The following is a 17,917-nucleotide window of genomic DNA, read 5'->3' as shown; positions in this document are numbered from 1 at the left end:
TGAGTGTTGGTTTTACCAGATGCTGCTGTTTCTTCCTAAATGCTGAACAATTTCAAACCCATTTGAAGTCAGCAGGAGCATAACCGCAGGAAAGACACAAAGAAATTGAAATTAATACCGAACTCAATGCTGCTGCTGCTGGCCCAACATGACAGAAGTAGCTGGAACTTATTTCCTGGACTTCTCACGATGGTCTGGGGTATTGCTAACCCAGAGAGGTCCGGCAGAATTGGGTTAAGAAGTGCCAGCATGGGGGAACAGCAATCACTCACTGAAGCTGAAATAACTTAACATGGCTTAATACCATAACCAAACAGTGGGGGAGTATCAAACCACTGGGGGAAAGAGTTAAAAATTATATTAAGTAATAAATTTAAGTTTTCTTTTCTTTGTTAAAAGAAAAATACCTGCAACAAACCACAACTTCTAATCACCTAATATAAACTCTAAAAATAAGTCTACCCAGAGTTAAAGAAAAAACAAAAACCACCACAGATGCAGAAGAAATGAGACAGATGGTGACTCTTACAGAGGAGAACATTCGTGCTGAACAAACATAAATATGTTTTTGGTCAATAATATTTAAACTGTCAAAAACAGCACAGTTAAAGATTACTTATTCAAAGATTCAACCCCCTCCACTGTCCCTACAATTCTGTAATTCAGAAATATTGTTGATAACATTCAGAAGACAGATACGCTCAACAGGTAAATCATATATAAAGGCCACTCACCTTGATAGGTGTCTGCTCAGCAACAGCAATTCTTTAACATATTTTGCATTTTAAATAGTGATTGTACACCACAGGACTGTCATGGTACAGACCAGGCTTGAACCGTGCAGGGCGTGTGCAGGATTGCTGCACCCAAAATATGCACTCTCCCATTTCATCACCTATGAAAACACACTGCTCAGTTCTTCAAAGGACAGCAGCACAAATCCACTCAAAGTTAACCAGAAGAGATTCAGAGATTTGCACAAGAAATTTTTAAAAAAGCAAAACCCAAACAGTTGCCTCAATTCTACGCTGCACACATGCCCCTCTAAAGCTAGCAATATAAAGTAGCAGCCCTACATTTTTAATTATCATAAAATAAAATTGCTTCAATAAAAGCACTTCAGGAATCTCTATTTGAACTTGATTAAAAAACAACCCAGCCACAGGCAAGTGATTTATTTGTTCAGAAGCTGATTTTGGAGCATGTTGTAGAAACACTTTATATGGGTCTCAATTGGTCAGTCTTGCTATAAATTAAGAATATCAGATGAAAACCAGTTTATCTTTTGGCTAAATAGGAAGTTATTAAGGAAATTTGTCTCGTCAGTCATTCGCTTTTCCTGCTCCTCTTGCTTCAAAGTAATATTTGGGGCTATTTAAGGCAACAGTGAGTTTGAGGAGATGTCAAAGCCCCACACATCAAAGGACACACAAACATTACTGCTCTGTCAACATTTCCTCCAAAGGATGGACATCACGGCTGAGGAAAGGTTTATTATTGCCACTTCAGAGAGATTCATCCCCACTTCCAAAATATGGTCATTTAATCTTCCCTTTCTACACTAGAAAGAGAAAAAAAGCAACCTAAAAATATTCTAATAACATGGCTAAATAAATAAATTATTTGAAATTAAAAATAACATTAAGTTCATTTGACAACCCTTTTTTTTAACCTTCAAAAAGGTTTCTTTTCAGAACCTTAGGAAAATGTTCAAATTCAGCCTTCAGGTTCTGCTGAAGCAAAGCAGCACATGCTGCAGTTTTACAAAAAAATATCTCGAGGGAAGTGAATGAGACACCTCCGCCACACTTTAGTAAAACACACAGAATCGGATACATCCTGCAAAATGTAACAGCAATGAAGGAAAGGCAGGGACAGAGGTCCAGGGCTGCAGCATCCAGCTGGGTCACAGCTGTGCCCCTGGCCAGCAGTTGGTGCCCCATGGTTGATGAACACTATGGAGTCAGAACTGAAACTCAAGGAAACTGGCTTTGCAAGAAGGTACCAACTGGAACTGGGTCTGGTGAACCTCAAACACATTTCTTTCCTGCTGACACCTTAAATTGGCTTGTCCATTGGCTTGGAGGCAGCTGGAGCCTTGATGAAACCCCCTCCTCATGGACAGAAAGCCCGGGGGTTTAGGCACTGGCACACCTGGATGTTTTAATGATCTCCTTGCTGTGGGGCCAGCAGGGTCCTCGTGACATTTACATCACAAAGACGTCCCTTCAACACCAGTAGCACTGAGATAGTGGCCCTTATGGCCACTGGCAGGCGGATTTTCCCTCTTTTTGGAATGGCTGAGCTGTGAGCACAGGATCTCTTCCATTTGGTGTGTCATTTTCCACCTCTGCTGAATCCCAAGATCCTGTAGAGAACATCTACAGACAGGACAAGGAGTAGACTACCAGACTGATGACACTATAATATTCATTCAGGCAGGGAACTCTTTGATACCACAATCAGCTGATTTTACTATGGCACCAGGTTTTTAAGCACATAACTTTCAGTATGCAGGGTAACACACAGTCAAACTTACCTCAAAACACTGACAATCTTCCTGATTACCAACAAAAAGGTGTCAATTGGCGAACTTAGGCTAGCACAAAGTCCCATTGGGAGAGAAGGGGAACATGTAAGGCATGCTGGTTTATGTCTCCATGAAGGCATGCAGTTGTGTTTACATTTTAAGCTTATTTAAATGTATGGCCTCTGTAAGCAAAACCAGCTCTCCTTTAAATGCTTTCACAAGGATGTTTTATCTACTTAAGAAAGCCACCAAAAGTTGTCTTCTGTATTTTAAGCATCAGACTAGATACCTATGTTGCCTCCTCCTTACTGTACAGTTCTGACATCCTTAATCTCTTCTGCATCTTATAAACACTGGTTTGAAGAAACAAACTTCTAAATGACAAATCCAGACAGATTTTCCTGTTTAGAATCTCTTAATCTTTGCAAAGCTTCCAATAAGTAGAGAATACTTTTTTCTGTTGTGTGAAAGAGCCTCACATCACAAAGAACTTAATAATCTAAGTAAAAATCCTTTTCCTTTACATCCTGCTTACCATTTACATTGAAAATATTACAAATACCATCATTTTGCATCCTGGAATGAGATTCTCTATCTGTATAGCTGGGATAGAGTGGAAACACAGAAAGCTGATGGAGGCTGGACCTTCACTTCAAAATTTTCTACCACCTTAATATTTAAGCAGCAGCTGTAATAGTCTATACAGGTTTATTGCTTAGAGCTTTGACCACCATTTCCTTATGACTCAGGGAAAAAAAGGAAAAGAAACAGGCAGAGTTGTATAGGTGAGGAATGGGGGAGGAGAAACATTTATTGCTTTCTCTCTGCAGGAATGTTCACAAGGTGACTGTTCAGAGGGAAGTGGCACAGATCCTGACACTGTTTTATGAGGATGTAGACCCACAGTTCAATCAGAATGTTCACAGTGAGACTGGAGGAGGTGGAAGTAGAACTGGAGCAGAGGAAACATTCTCAAAGTGTTTGTATACATTCCTAATTTCTCTTTCTGTAAAATTGCAGCCTCTGCTAGAGAAATGACACTAATATAAGCCAGAGAGATGGAAACAAGCTCAGAAAAACACAAACCATTCTACATCTCCCTGTATATTTCATGTCCTCTTTTCATCTCTCTTTTATGTTAATCTACACTTGAGCATTTGTTTCACTTCTGTTCATGTTCTTAAGATCTGCATGTAAAAAAAACTTTAAGTATTTGTCGAAAAAGCAATAATATAAAAGCAAATAAACATCTTTAGTATCTTCACTCAATACCTACACAGGCCCAGCTGGAAGAAAGCAAACCCACCAGCAACTTCCATGGTATCAAAAGTTGGCACTGAAAAACTGAGAGCATTTATCTCCCTTTGAAGCCTTTTTATTTCAACATCTCCCACCAGGGCAAAAAGGACTGATGTACTCTTCCAGAAACTCCATCATCTCAAAGCTCCATTTGCCCAAGTTTTAAGATAATAATTTTGTCCCCTATTACTTTTTTCTTCTTCCTCTACAAACCAGATTTTTAACAAAAAATGGAACCTCTTGATATCATTTCTTCATCTTCACTAACACCATTTCAAAAGTTTGCTACTCCGGGGGAGAAGCAGGATGACTTGGAAAGAAGATCTTACACCAGGCTGTATAAGCATTTTTTTCAGTCCAGTAGTTGGCCTGGCTTCCATTTCCACATCATAGCAAGGTCTGAGACCTTGGAGGCTACAGGTAAAAGGCTACGAGATTTACAAGTGCTTGATGCTACTGAGACCCTCAGCCCTTGAAACTCTAAAATCTATTTATAGAATAAAAACAAGGAAGAAAACAGTCACCATCAGATGGGACAAGCTGAATAAAAGGAAGGTGTAAATTAACTTGGCCAGGGCAATATTGGAAGATGTCTACAACTAGTTAATAGAGTTAAACGTTTAAAAAAGAAAATCATTTCCCTCTAAGTTCAGACTCTGAGGTGGTAAATAGCACCGTATGCCACACCATATGTCAGTCAGCAAACAACCTTCACAAATCATCTCTCAAAAACCATTCTCCCAATCGTCTGGATTTCCCCACAAGCAGGAACAAGCAGTGACACAAGAAAATCCACGCACTGTCCGTGCATTAATCCTTTCAAAGATCAGGCAAATACAGGGCAGGATTTCAGTGCTGAGAAGGTGTCAATTTACTCCACAAAGAACCAGTGCCACTGATGCAAGTAGAGTTAAGACCACACTCACTGAACCCTCACAATACTCCCATTGGAAACAGAGACTATTTCTTTACCCCTGTCCTAAGTGACAAGAACAACCCAAGTTCTTTGGAGTTTCTGGTCTGTTGGACTTGCTGAGCTCAAGAGCTGCTGAACCAACTTGAGAAAATCCACCCAGCGCTCCCCTGAGTTTTACAAGGCCTGCTGTATGGATTTGAATGCCACACAGATTAGTCTGATTTAGAAGATGCAGCATTTGGGGAAAGAACAAGTTGCCGATGAATTTATTTAGGAAAATTAAATATAACAGTGAAAACTTTCAAATCTACATACACTTTCTAGCCCTTTATATACAGCACTTTGTCTAGCAATGTGCCAATAAAATTTCAGGCAAGAATTAAAAGGCTTAGAAGTGAATACTTTAACTCATCTATCCATGCCTATGAAGTAACACGTCAAATACCTCCATCTTCATTTCTAAAAGTCCTTATTGGGTAGGTAAACTATCAGCAACGCTAATGGGGAATGAGATTTTTCTTCATTTTAAAAAGGTATGAGTGTCACCAGTCCCAGAAGCTGGCTCTGGTGGGCAGCATGAGGAATGCCTAGCTGGGAGGGAAGAAAAGACCTTTCCCAGGAGACACACACGAGAGTGCAGGAGCACTACATGTGTATGCACACAATTAGGGCCAGAAATTAGTTCAAGGAGGCATGAAAACCATACAGCAAACAACTCCTGGGTCTTACTGTCATCTCACTGAAACTGCTATTTGCATAAATAGCTTTAAAAACTTGTGAAAGGTAGGCAAGTTAAATAATTGCAGTCATTTTTAACCAGAAGCATTTCAGCAGTGTGTGCTTCAGAAAGGCAGATCTCTGCCTGTCCCAAAGCATATGCCATGGGATTTCCCTTATCCATTATCAGACACAGCTGGTCCAGCACCATGTGTTGTTCAGCAATCAAAACCCTCCTTATTGTCACAGTACCTGGGAAACTAAAATACACAAATTCTTTTCCAACTTGTTTGTTGATGTTTAATTTATCCCTCTGAGCATCTCTAAGGAACGTCCAGAAATGAGGTTACAAAGTCAGAGAAGGAAGACCTAGAGAAGATTTTACCTCTCATGCATTTTATGGGTTATGAGGTTGCAGTTCTGTAAGAAGGATATATTCTGCCCTCTGTTAAATCACAATTTAATGCTCTGATGTATCAAAAATGTGGAAGAAAAGCATGCATAAACCAAACAGAGTTAAACACATTATTTGCAGAATTTTGTTAATAAAAATTTCAACAGTATTTAGAACAGAAATTAGACTTGACAGTTCAGAACTCTTGAAACTTCTCATAGTTTTTCCATTTGGACATTTTATTTGCACCTTGTATTCAAAACAAAGTGCAGTATCAATATGGACCCTTGAGTCAGCTTAAGTCACTGCATTTCTAATGAATTTTAAAAAGACATTTAAACACTTCACAGATTTCTCCTGGGAACCCATGGGCCAAACAATTGGCTCAGCAGGAGATGCTGAAAAGACCTTCACCCCAGCAGTGCTGGGAGCATCATCCTGCCAGGTTTCTCCAGGATGACAAGGTCACCAGGTGAAGTGCACCAGGCTTTTCTGGTGTTTGGCTCCAGGATTCTGCTGACTTTACTCTTCATGCTGAGGAATCCTTCAGACCTGTTTAATGGGTTGTCAGCTTTCTGCTTCACTAGCCAGTACCATGTTCATTCCTCATGCAAATTGGTGCAACCTCCAGCAGAAATTACAACCTCAAAGCATTCACAGAGCTCAGTACAAAAACATCAGTTAGGGGCTACTTGTGATTTTGAAGCATCCCAGTTTCTGAAAAGGTAGTTTGAGTTTACACACTACTGAACAAAACATTAAACATTCTGCCCTTGGGTCTGTTATGTCAGAAGCAAACACAGATGTGAACACTTTGATACACCTCTGCCTTTCTCCTGACAGCCCATGTTTTGGGTTCCTTATCTGCAGCAGTAACCAGTTCTCAATGAACTCCCTCCTGCTGTTGGTGAGAAAAATGCACATGTGACAAGCCTGGATCCCACTGGTCACACATTTCAAGAGTTTACATTATAATTCCTTTTGAACTGTTTCTCCAGGTGAGCTGAACAGTCTCAGTTCATTCTGCCATTCCTATTTTATTCTCCAAATGTAGGGCAATGTACTGTCTAAATCTGTCCTGAAACTCCAATCAGCAATTACCTTGGGAAAACCTTGAAAATCAACATCTACATTAATTCCTCTTCTTCTCCTTTTTTAAACACAAATAATTAGGACAATTAGGGAAGGTAAACTGAGAGACACTTTCTATGTATTTATGATAGACTCTTTCAAAGACTTATATACTTTTATTTTCTACCTTGTCACACCGAAGTTGCGACCCAGGCTTTCTGAAGTGCAGTTTTCCATACCTGCTCCCACACAACAGCACTAACACAAACCTTCTGCACTTTCCTGCCTACAGGAATATTCAACAGGGAAATTCCAACATGCATATGCATAAGTTAACACTCAGTTGGAAATCCAAAATAATTTAAAGAACTGCAGTTTTTTGTGTATTCAAATTTTTCAGAAATTTTAACCCATAAATGAGAAAAGCAACACAGCCTCCAGAAGCAGCCAAAGCTCCCAGTGCCAACAATCTCTGAGCAATTGTCCCAGCTGACCCTGACAATGTGGCCCAGAGCAAACCCTCCAACATCTCCATGCTAAGGAGCTCCTTGTCCAAAAGGGTAGGGAGTATTTTTAAGTCTCTCACAGGAGTATTATGAAGATTAATTAAGGTCTGAGCAGTGCTTTGAAGATCAAAACTGCTATGCTGTTATTTATTATTAAAGAACAACAAAGTGCATTCTTGTTGTCTGTAATTCAACTTCAGAGAAAACAGTGGACGAGCCCATGTTCAAGCGCATAAATTAATTCTCCCTGCCCCAACAAGCTGTGATTTGTGTAACTGCATTTTTAGCCACCAAAACCCCATCAGAAAGTCTATACTCATCCTTTGAAATATTTTAAAGGCCTGAAGGAATATAACCAATACAGTTTCTCTTCTGATTCTTTTCAAGGATAAGCTTTTCCTATCAGATATTTCTGCCTCAGTTAAGCAATGCCTTTTACCCTATCAGGAGCCCTTGGATTAACATTAGACATATACTAAAGTGCTTTGCTAAATCAGTTCAACACCTATTCTGGATGTTTGCATTCAAAAAGAGGAGTGAGAACAACTGTATTACAGGCTGGGTAATTTTTTTTTTTTTTTTTTGGGGGGAGGTGGAGGAAATCACAAGTATTCAAGTATTTTGGAGCTCTACTTTTTTCACAGGTTTTCCCATCAGAAAATGATTAATCTCCTTTATAGATTAGTATTTCACAATCAAAGTATTTCACAAAAATATCCACTGCTGAAAAATACACAGAAATAATCCATTGCACAGTGTATGACTAACTTATACTTCCTTCTAATGCATGCACAGATACAATTTGAAAATACTTACTAGAAATGTTTCCTTATTTCAACTATAGTTGTAACCTTAAAACATGGGATCACAGTGTATTTTGGCAGTATGTCCACACAAAAAACCACAAATTTTAGTATTAAGAATTTTAAAAACAGAATTAAAAGTTGTGAATAACTACTCTCAAGCCTTGCCACCACAGCCCTGTATTCCTGATTTTACTCACTCAGCTCTAGCAGGTTGAGTTCTCCACCATCCCAGCACTGGGCTGCAGCAGTGCAAATATTTAAAGCAAACAAGGATTAGGAGCTGTTGGACCGCAAGGGTGGTGAGCAGAAAACTGGTGTAACTGGGCAGCTCCTGCCACCCTTCCACTGCAGCCACTGCTGAGAAAGGCTCCAGTGTCTGCAGGATGCTGAGCACCTCCCCAGTGTGTCAGCCCCCATCACCCATCACAGGAAATACTTACATTTCATTGGATTACTTTTGGCTCTCTTCCCATTACCTTAGTCTGCACTACAATTCTGCAGCACATTCTTATTAACAACACGGATATCAGATTGTGAACTTCTGTACTTTTTCAACTGCTTTCAGGAGCAAGTTGAGTTATATTTAGCAGCCATATGGCACCCCTCCTCCACACGTTTGCTAGAGATAAGAACTGACAAATTAAGTTTTCTAAGACACCAATCTATATGTTTTAATTTCCAGTTTTAATCATAGATGTTAACTGTGGTTTAATTGTTAACCCTGGCAGTTGCCAAACAGGAAATGCAAAGAGTACCTCTAGCAAGGGATGCAATCACAGAACTAAGTTTTCTTGCAATCTACATGAAACTGTTAAGAATGGTCCTAAACTGTATTCCAGACAGTTACATTCTTCTAAAATTAATACAGTATGGCTACATAACTGAATAGCCACGGGTGTATTGGCTTCCTTATGCAATTGGCAATTGTTCTGTGTATGGGTGACTGAACAGAGGTTACTGGAGCAGCTCAAGCTGCTGCATATCTTAACAGGGGAGAAAGTCAAGAGCACAGTGACAACCAATTCATATCCCATAAAGAACTTCAAAGACAAGGGCAACCACCACACAGTTTTCCCATGCTCCTGGGAACCAGGTTTACAAAGCCAAATCTCCCCACAGCCCAGCCTAATTTCACAGAAACTGCAGCCAGAGGTTAGAAAGAGATCAACAGTTTTAAGAACAAAGACAAGACGTTTGAGAGCTGCTGTCATTCAGGACAGCTGAAATGGCAGGCTGAACATATGACAAGGATCTACAACAGCCTCACCCTGAGTGCCACCCCACGTGTACATCCCTCAGGGAAAAGGAAAAAGAGGCGAAGAACTGGAGGCCCCTGATAATTTGAAAGAAATTGATTTGTTTTTCCTCTCTAGCAGCAAGAGGAATCACTGCTTAAAATACTTATCTGTATGGGTATGATCAGCCAGATCATACCCAATGGCTAACTCTTCTTTCTGGTAACTGGAGTTTTCCCAATTCCTTCTGTGTCTTTCTGGGAACCAGGTAGCAGGGAACACCCCGAGAAAAGCTCTCACTCAGGTGGCTGCAGCCACAAACATCACCTGGCTGCAAACTGGTCTGAAGCATCCTCTCCAAGGGTGACTGCACAAAGACAACCAGATTCCAGATCTTATTCCATGCCTCCACTTGTTTTGCACCTAATTCAATTCTTAAGGGGCAAACCCAGCTTTTCCCTTCTGTCCAAAGAACTGCAGAGCAGCACAGAGTGTTTCTCCAGCAGGGGAAAGAGGGACAGACACACACATTACATGCATGCCTGAGCACACTTATGAGCTGCATGTTTAGGATGAGAAATATAAATGAACAACTCTGTTTCTTCCAGCTGGTGTGTTATGTTCACTACTCAAGGAAAAATAATAAACCCTCAATACTGGGTTTCTCTCCCTCTGCATGAAGCAATTTGGAGAATCTGTTCATCCAGTGTAGCCCATCCTCTGCTTAAGCCTTGTAAAATTCATGAAGGTGAACGATAAGGCACAAATCGCTGCCTGCAGCAGAACCTTCACACTGGACAACCCACTGGAGACCCAACGTGCCAGTCAACACATTTTGCAAAGAAGTAACAATTTCTTCAGAACACTGATAAGTCCCTACCCTCTTCCTTGAGGAGACAGCCACCAGGGAATGAAAAATAATTGTGAAGTCAGAACAACACCAGGAAGCAGGGGAAACAAATTGCTTCACACGCCAGAATCTCTAGCACAGAACATTTGGGAGAGAACATAATGTTTAAGGTTGCAATCAATCATTAAATTTCTCCCAAAAAAGAGAGCACACACACTCATTTGTTCAAAGCTTGCCTTGGTGAAAAAAAAGGTAAGAATAACCATCCCAGCATGCTTGATTGCTTGATTATCAAATCAGAGCTCAGTGGGAAGAATAAGTAAGGGAGTCTTCCAATTAACCAACTTTTTCTTTTTTTTCCTTTTTTTTTTTTTTTGCTTTAAATGCAGTCATTGAACACTGCTGGAGAAAGTTGTCGGGAAAAGCAAATCCCTGGTCTTCTGGCAGTTTTTCCCGTTCCTGAACAATTCCTCCTTCAGATGCACAGCCACAAGGGTTCAAAGGTCCCTGCAGCCTTTGTTCTCAGTTCCAGAGTGGTTACAAACAAACTTTTGTTCCTGTTTCTTCAATGAAATAAGCTGCAGCAGTTACCAATGACTGAACTTTACGTCTGAAGCTTGCCTTGTGCATCATGCAACAGGACGACTATGGAATCTCATTTACACTTAAAAAATAAGTTACCAGAACTTTTGCTGAAATAAAAATCAAGTACTCCTTTGTGATTCAACCTCCAGTGAACATATTACACCTCTGCAGATTCCTAGAAGCGAGGAAGGAGCAACACACTCTGGTTTACGGATTGTGCCAAAGAATTTTTTTTTTGTTTATCAGAATATTCATAGCTATTGCTCATTCATTTGCGAGTTTTACAAAAAAACTACATTTTATATTTTAGTACAAAAGTAGTACCATCATCCATACATTATAAATACACATATAAGCATTAACAACAAATCATGATACCCAAACAGCAATTTTCATTTCTATCCCAGAAGAGTGTAAGGGATAAGATGATAATCATAAGGGCATGTTATGGAAAGCAGCTACTGAAATGTATTCATAGTTCATGAAAAGTTGATTTGCAAATTGTTGATAAAATTTGTAAAGATTCCACCACAATGTATCTGGTGCTATGTAAATTTGGGGGAAAGAACCAGCAAGGTGCCTTATGAAGCAAGATAATAGCCTTTTTGAAGTCAAAATAAATTTTAAAAACTACTGAAATCACCCTGTTAAAAGACTGATTGTTCCCAGAAGGCAGGAGCTAATTCTCTAGAGATGCTTCTTGTAAAACACAAACACAAAAGGCCTGGCACAAGGTTGCTATTATGAAATCTAATGAAGACATTCATGAATCATAACAAGGAGGAAAAGGGTAAATATCAGCAAACACTCATAGACTCTTGCAGCAATTAATATTGTGCACAAACAGGGTTGTCCAACTACTTTCTTCATAATAACCACTCTTATGCCTAAGTGAAGTCTGTAAGAATATGGCAAAATTATAACATTTAGATCTGGAAAATGTCTTAGTTTTAGGTTGGCACCAAAAAACCAAACTGTTTTCAAAACACCAAGCACTGCATCTTCTTTTTCCCTAGAGAACTCACAGACACCTTGAATATCCTGAGTATCAAGGCCAGAAAGTTCATTGCTCAAATGCCAGGAAACATTGTTACTGAAATTAAAGGAAGGAAAAAAGCATAGCAACTTAACTTTAATATTTTAATAGAAATTTTTTTAGTCAGTAATAAGTATGTCTCAGATAACAAAATACACAGAGAATTAAATATGTCTTTCTGTAAGAAGCAAGAATTTTCAAACCACACATAACCTAACACCTTGCCATCAAAGGTATTTTTGAGAAAACTGATTTTCTTAATCTCCCAATAAGGGGTGACAAAGCTTTTAGCAAACCACCTTTCATCCATGTATCTTAAAAGCAATTCACCCATTGGAAGAGCTGCCACCAGAAGACCTAAGCCCACAACTGTGGCTCACCAAGTGTCTCTCCATCCAACAGAACACCTCAAGGATATTTAAGCATTTAATTTTACCCTGAAATCTACAGGAAGCCAGGCTCCAAAGTGCTTGCAGTGCTGGTTCAATGAATTAATGGTGGAAATTGGAGAAACTCCAGTCCCTCTCTGATTCTTAATGAGTTATAATGGATACACCAAAAATCAATGTATTCTACCTACAAACATCAGTGCTGAGATGAGAGCAGGCAAAAACCCCAGGCACATTAGGGACGGGATGGAGGGGCAGCAATTGCAGCTTCTTCATCAGCAAAACTGAGATGACCAAGAGGGTGAATGATTCATTGATCAGTAACAGATGCACAGCTATTGTTGCTTCAACCACTGACCTCATACCACCATGTCAGGACACAATCAAAATGTTGCAACATAGCTACTGAAATAAGACTGAAAGACTATAAAGTTGCCTACAACAACTATTTTAAGAAGTGGAGATACATTTTATTTCCTAAACCATGGGTTAAAAGCTGCTAAGCCATATTCTCTTAGATTATTAAGAGATGACACTATGAACTCCAGAAGTACATATGCGTAACTTAAGCACAGAGCAAGAACATCCCCTGAATGGTAACTTCAGTGTCAATCATCACCTGACAATACTAAATACATGGAAATCGTGAGCATGATGAGAGTTAACACTGGGTTTAATCATAAAGCAAGACAATAGCATGAGGAAGCGCATCCGTGGCACATTTACCAACCTGATTACAAGTAAACCTGGTAGCATTGGTTTATCAGCTTAACCAATCAGCAGGTAATTAACTGTGCATTTAACAACTAGGTAGTAAAGTTTCTTTCCAGGGAAAATCAGATTGGAAAAGTCAACAGCAGCTTAAACACGATTAAGTTCCTGTTCCACTGCTGGCAAAGCAAATCCAATTTACTAAATAGTTTAAAGGGCGGTTTTTAATTATTTTGCACACTTCCAAAGAATCGAACATTACACACAAATATGGATAAGCGGATCTACTGCAGTGAGCACAGACCTCAGAACCACAAAACACCACTGAAATAAACACCCTGAGACTTCTTAACGTGCTTAAGAGCCCCAGCACTTTGCACTGCAGAAACCCCATATATTATTGGGGAGATTATACAAGACAGAGGCCACAAAGAGCTGCAGTTTCCTGTTCTGTGCAACAAAATCCTAACTTGGAGCATCTCCTTCAGACTTCTCCAGTAGCTCATATTTCTAAAGCAATCTTGGAAAGCCAATATACAACAAGGAATTCTTGAGAGTGAGATTTACATCTTTTACCTGGTTTCTAGTGACACACACACCTCCCTAGGAACATGCACAAACTACTCAACAATCTATACATAACTTAAATCTTTTGCACTGCAGGAATTGAGGGCTCGCAGACAGTGTGGGAGAAACACAGCAAGGCACACAGAAAAACAGAACAAGAATTCAAATGAGCAACTCAGTTTTGCTACCTTCTTACACTTCTTACCCATCACAATAATTAAAAATTGAAAACTGATGTTTTCCAACTTTAATTCAGCAGCAAAGATAACAACTTTTCAGCTACAACATGGATTTACAAAAATAAAACCTAAGCAAAGCCAACAAAACCCCTCAAAATTAATATTGAAGAGGAACAGTTTCAGCCAAACCGGGTTAGAATTGCTAAATTACTCCTGACCTGCAGCATCACATCCTCGGGTTATGTGATTCTCCAAATTCTCGTTGGCTGGAAAGCCTTATCTGCATAACAATAAGTACCAAAAATGGCTTCTCTTTAGTGTTCTCGATGTGCACTCCCCTCCTCTCCAACAGCCTCAGCCAGCCTGCTGAGAAGATTAGCATAAGAATAGAAATCACTGGGAAAATCCACATGCTCCGACTGCCCAGACTTGTTGACCTGCCTCACCCCAAATATCAAAATGGCTGGTTTTTCCAAGGAAAGCTGTTATGGACTTTAAAAGTTGATAAACACTGCAATCTGTTTCTCTTTTATTACAATATCAGATATCCCAAGAGCAGCTTGGATATCAGAGCCGAACAGTAACACAGAACCATCTCCACTCCTGGAAACACAGATTCACAACCTGCTCAAGTTCAAATTCCTTCACGAGTCTGATGGGGAAGAACGGCTCTGTCAGGATCCTTCTCAGCTTGGACCTACCTGGCCCATCATCAAACCCATACAAGCAGCAAGCTCATCAGCCTTGCTGGTACACAATGCTGCTGCTGCACAGCAAAGGCTGAAACCAGATCCAGGAGCTGCAGGTGAGGAGCATACCTGGGAGAGGACCAGGCCCATGGACACCACACCTGGCAGAGGCCATCCGTCTTCACAGTCCCATGGGACCAATTTGGTTCTGCAGCCAAAATTTACAAATTTACCTACATCTTCTTCCCTTTCTGTCCTTACCCTGAGAGACAATAGCTCTTGCCTTGGTCACAGCCACTGGAATCAGAACTACTGCAAAGATAAGAATACTTTGAGGAAATGCAAATGAAAATAATCCCCTAGCTCATGAAAAAGCCAACGAGTTCCTCTTATTGGCGGAGTGCAGTTCCCAAAGGCCAAGGGAGCCCTCAATTCTTCTCTCCTACAAAAACTATTCCATCCATAATAAAGTATTAAAAACATAATTTATTTTTGGAAATATGGACATTGGGATCCTGCAAAACACACTGAGCTTTTGTACAAACATATTACTGTATTTGATGTGTTTGTTTTGAAATGGGGGAAGTTGACTAGAATCATCCCCTTAATGCGGTCTGACACTTCATGCAAAACAATGCACTCAGACAGCAAAATGACATTTCCTTTTCAGAAGTTCACAAAAGAACCAGAAGCCCAGGGGGAAAACGGCCAAAGTAGCACTATTCCCCTTTTTTGTTGGATTTCCTCTACTCCCTCTGGGATCTTCTCTCCAGGCAGTAAGTCACCACTGGAGTCATCCCCCTTAAATTGAACATGATGATCATCATTCCCCTCGCTTTGCATTACAGAAAACAGATTGTTAAGGGCTGTGATCCTGATATTTCACAACCCAGCAGCAGCAATTGATACAAAACCACTGCAACATCCAGCTACAGACTGAATACAAAACCCAAAAACTAAAGCAGTTCCCGGATGATATTTCTGCTGACTTGCCTCAGATGTATTTGTCGAGTTTCTGAAGAAACAAAGACCACTTCAAAAAAACAAACTCCAGATTAAGACCACACGCTGAAAGATTGGCCAATAATTTGCTTCTGGCAATAGACTAATATTTCTTCTGTCCATTATACATGCCATTTATACCACAGTAACACTTTCAGTTCTGTTTCCCTAAGTAACAGGTTTTGCATTTTGCCAGACTGACCCCATTTCCCCCCACTTTATTATCTGTACCACCATATGCTCTCAAATGACTAGAATTTTGATTCTTGCAGCTGGCTCCAGTGTATTCAAACACTACACACCCATCAGCTCCACATGCACGCACCCTAGTACGGCTCTGATCAGTTTCATGAAAACAAACCAGTCCAAGCACAAGAACTATTTACTGCTCTTTTATCATAAAGAATATCTAATATTTTCCTTACCAGTCAAAATAAATTGTGCACTCAAGGCTAACCTGATTTTAGGAGAGAAGACATCTGTGCAGTGGGAAAAAAAACCGCATGTTCTCAATAAGCACATGCAGGATATTTGTCCCTATGCTGCAGAAGCTCCCACCTTAAACACTTGAAATAGATTTTAAGAGTCCTGGAAATTAACTCATTCAGTTAATTTCAAAGAAGAGTGTCTGCTCACCTTTGGATTACACACTTACGGCTGTTTCTTGAAATTAAATGGCATATTTTAAGCTTCTACCTTGTTACCTTTCCACCTATTCCTCTCAATTACATTCTTCCCAGCGCCAGGACCAACAAACACAACAAACTGGGCACCCACGGAGCCTGTCCAAGCCTCTGTCCAAAGTGCTGTTTTCTGCACAATCTCACGTGGAAAGGACAGAGAAGGAACAAAAACTGACTCGTTCCCTTCACCTCCAAACAACCCAGCAGCCCTCGGTCAGGTCTGGAACAGCCGTTTGCCACAGTAGACAGATTCCCAAGGGAGAACAAGATGGGACACACGGTTTGCAGAAAAAACAGCACCACAGGTGAGTACACACGTGCGAATTTCAAAGGTTCATTTACCTTTTTCCCAAGCTGCCATTGCTCACTCAGAGCCCAGAAGTGTTATGGATCCGTCCCTATAGACCTCATTCCGGCATCCACCGCTCACCTCCTTCTGCAACGAGGCGGGAAGCTCCCCGAGGTAATTTGGATAAACCACCTCCGCGAGCACACGTAGCACCTGTTGGGCGCTGCTCACACCGTCCCTGGCCAGGACACGAGCCCTGCGTGCCCGCAGCAGCCGCACAAAGGGCAGCAGGACAATGGAGCCGGCACAAAGCCGCGTCCCCGCGCCGAGCCCCACGCGGGGATGGCACGCATGGGCTGAAATGCCCATTATCCCTCCTTGACAGTGATTGTTCCCCGGCCACGGGAGAATTCGCCCACCTGGGGACCCCCGGCGACACGGGCGGAGCTCCAGGAGCGGGAAAGGGGAGCCCCGGGACGAACAAAACCCCGCCACGACAAACCCACGAATGCTTTTATTCGGGATTTTGTCCTTTTTCTCTCCCGCCCATGGCGACAGAGGCCGCGGCGCGCGCCCCATCACCCACCCCAGCGCCGCCCTCACGACCTGCAGGGCGCTATCGCGACACTATCGCGACCGCCGGTGCTATGCCGACCTGTCCCCTCAGCCCTCCCCTCTGCTGGCCGCGCTCACCTCGCTCCGCCGCCGCGGGGCCGCGCCCCGACCGCCGCTCAGCAGCCCCGTCCCGCCGCCCGCAGCGCCATGGCCGCGGCCGCCGCAGGTAAGGAGGAGCCGCCGGGAAGGGGCGGCAAGGGCCCGGCAAGGGGGATCCGCGTCCGGCACACGCCCCCTGCTCGGGGCTCAGGGACAGGCGGCGGGGCCCATGCGCGCTGCTGCTGCCGCCGGCTCCGCCCCGACGCCGGGAAGGGCGGGCGTGAGGCGGCGGCCGAGGGAGGGAGGGAGAGAGGGACGGAGGGAGGGAAAAGGAGATGGAGGGGGTGATAAGTGGATGAAGGGAGGGATGATGGGGCCGGAGGATGGCGTGATGTTGGGGTGGCCGTGAAGGGGACGCGGAGGAAGGAGCTCAGGATGCCGGCTCGGGCTGGCAGGGCAGCGTGTCCCTTTCTACCACCCCCTGGCAGGAGGCTGTAGCCTGCTGAGGGTCGGGCTCTGCCCCCAGGGAACAACGACGGGATGAGAGCACATAGGCTTAACCTGCACCATTGGCGGTTTAGGTCCGGCATCAGGAGGAATTCCTTCACCGAACGGGTGATTAGATGTTGGAAGGGGCTGGCTGCCCAGGAAGGTGGTGGAGTCCCTGTTTCTGGTGCTGTCCAAGGAGTGACTGGAAGTGGCACTCAGCTGGGCTGGGTAACGAGGTGGGGATCGTTCACAGGGTGGACTCGATGGTCTCAGAGGTGTTTTCCAACCGAAATGACTCTGGGATTCCAGGACCAAAGCCA

General features: G+C 42.2%; 1 protein-coding gene across 1 annotated transcript in view; it reads right to left on the bottom strand.

Moving 5' to 3' along the window:
- The window catches only part of ARHGAP32 (Rho GTPase activating protein 32), a 238,310-nt gene extending 220,963 nt beyond the window's left edge, over nucleotides 1–17,347 (bottom strand). The window contains exon 1 of the mRNA XM_077190054.1: nucleotides 17,148–17,347. The gene's annotated coding sequence lies outside the window, so the exon portion shown is untranslated. The remainder of the gene's footprint in view (nucleotides 1–17,147) is intronic.
- Nucleotides 17,348–17,917: the final 570 nt, after the last annotated feature.

Source organism: Agelaius phoeniceus, chromosome 23 (assembly GCF_051311805.1).
Source record: "Agelaius phoeniceus isolate bAgePho1 chromosome 23, bAgePho1.hap1, whole genome shotgun sequence".
Classification (NCBI taxonomy): Eukaryota; Metazoa; Chordata; class Aves; order Passeriformes; family Icteridae; genus Agelaius; species Agelaius phoeniceus.
This window is presented reverse-complemented; position numbering and strand designations above follow the sequence as displayed.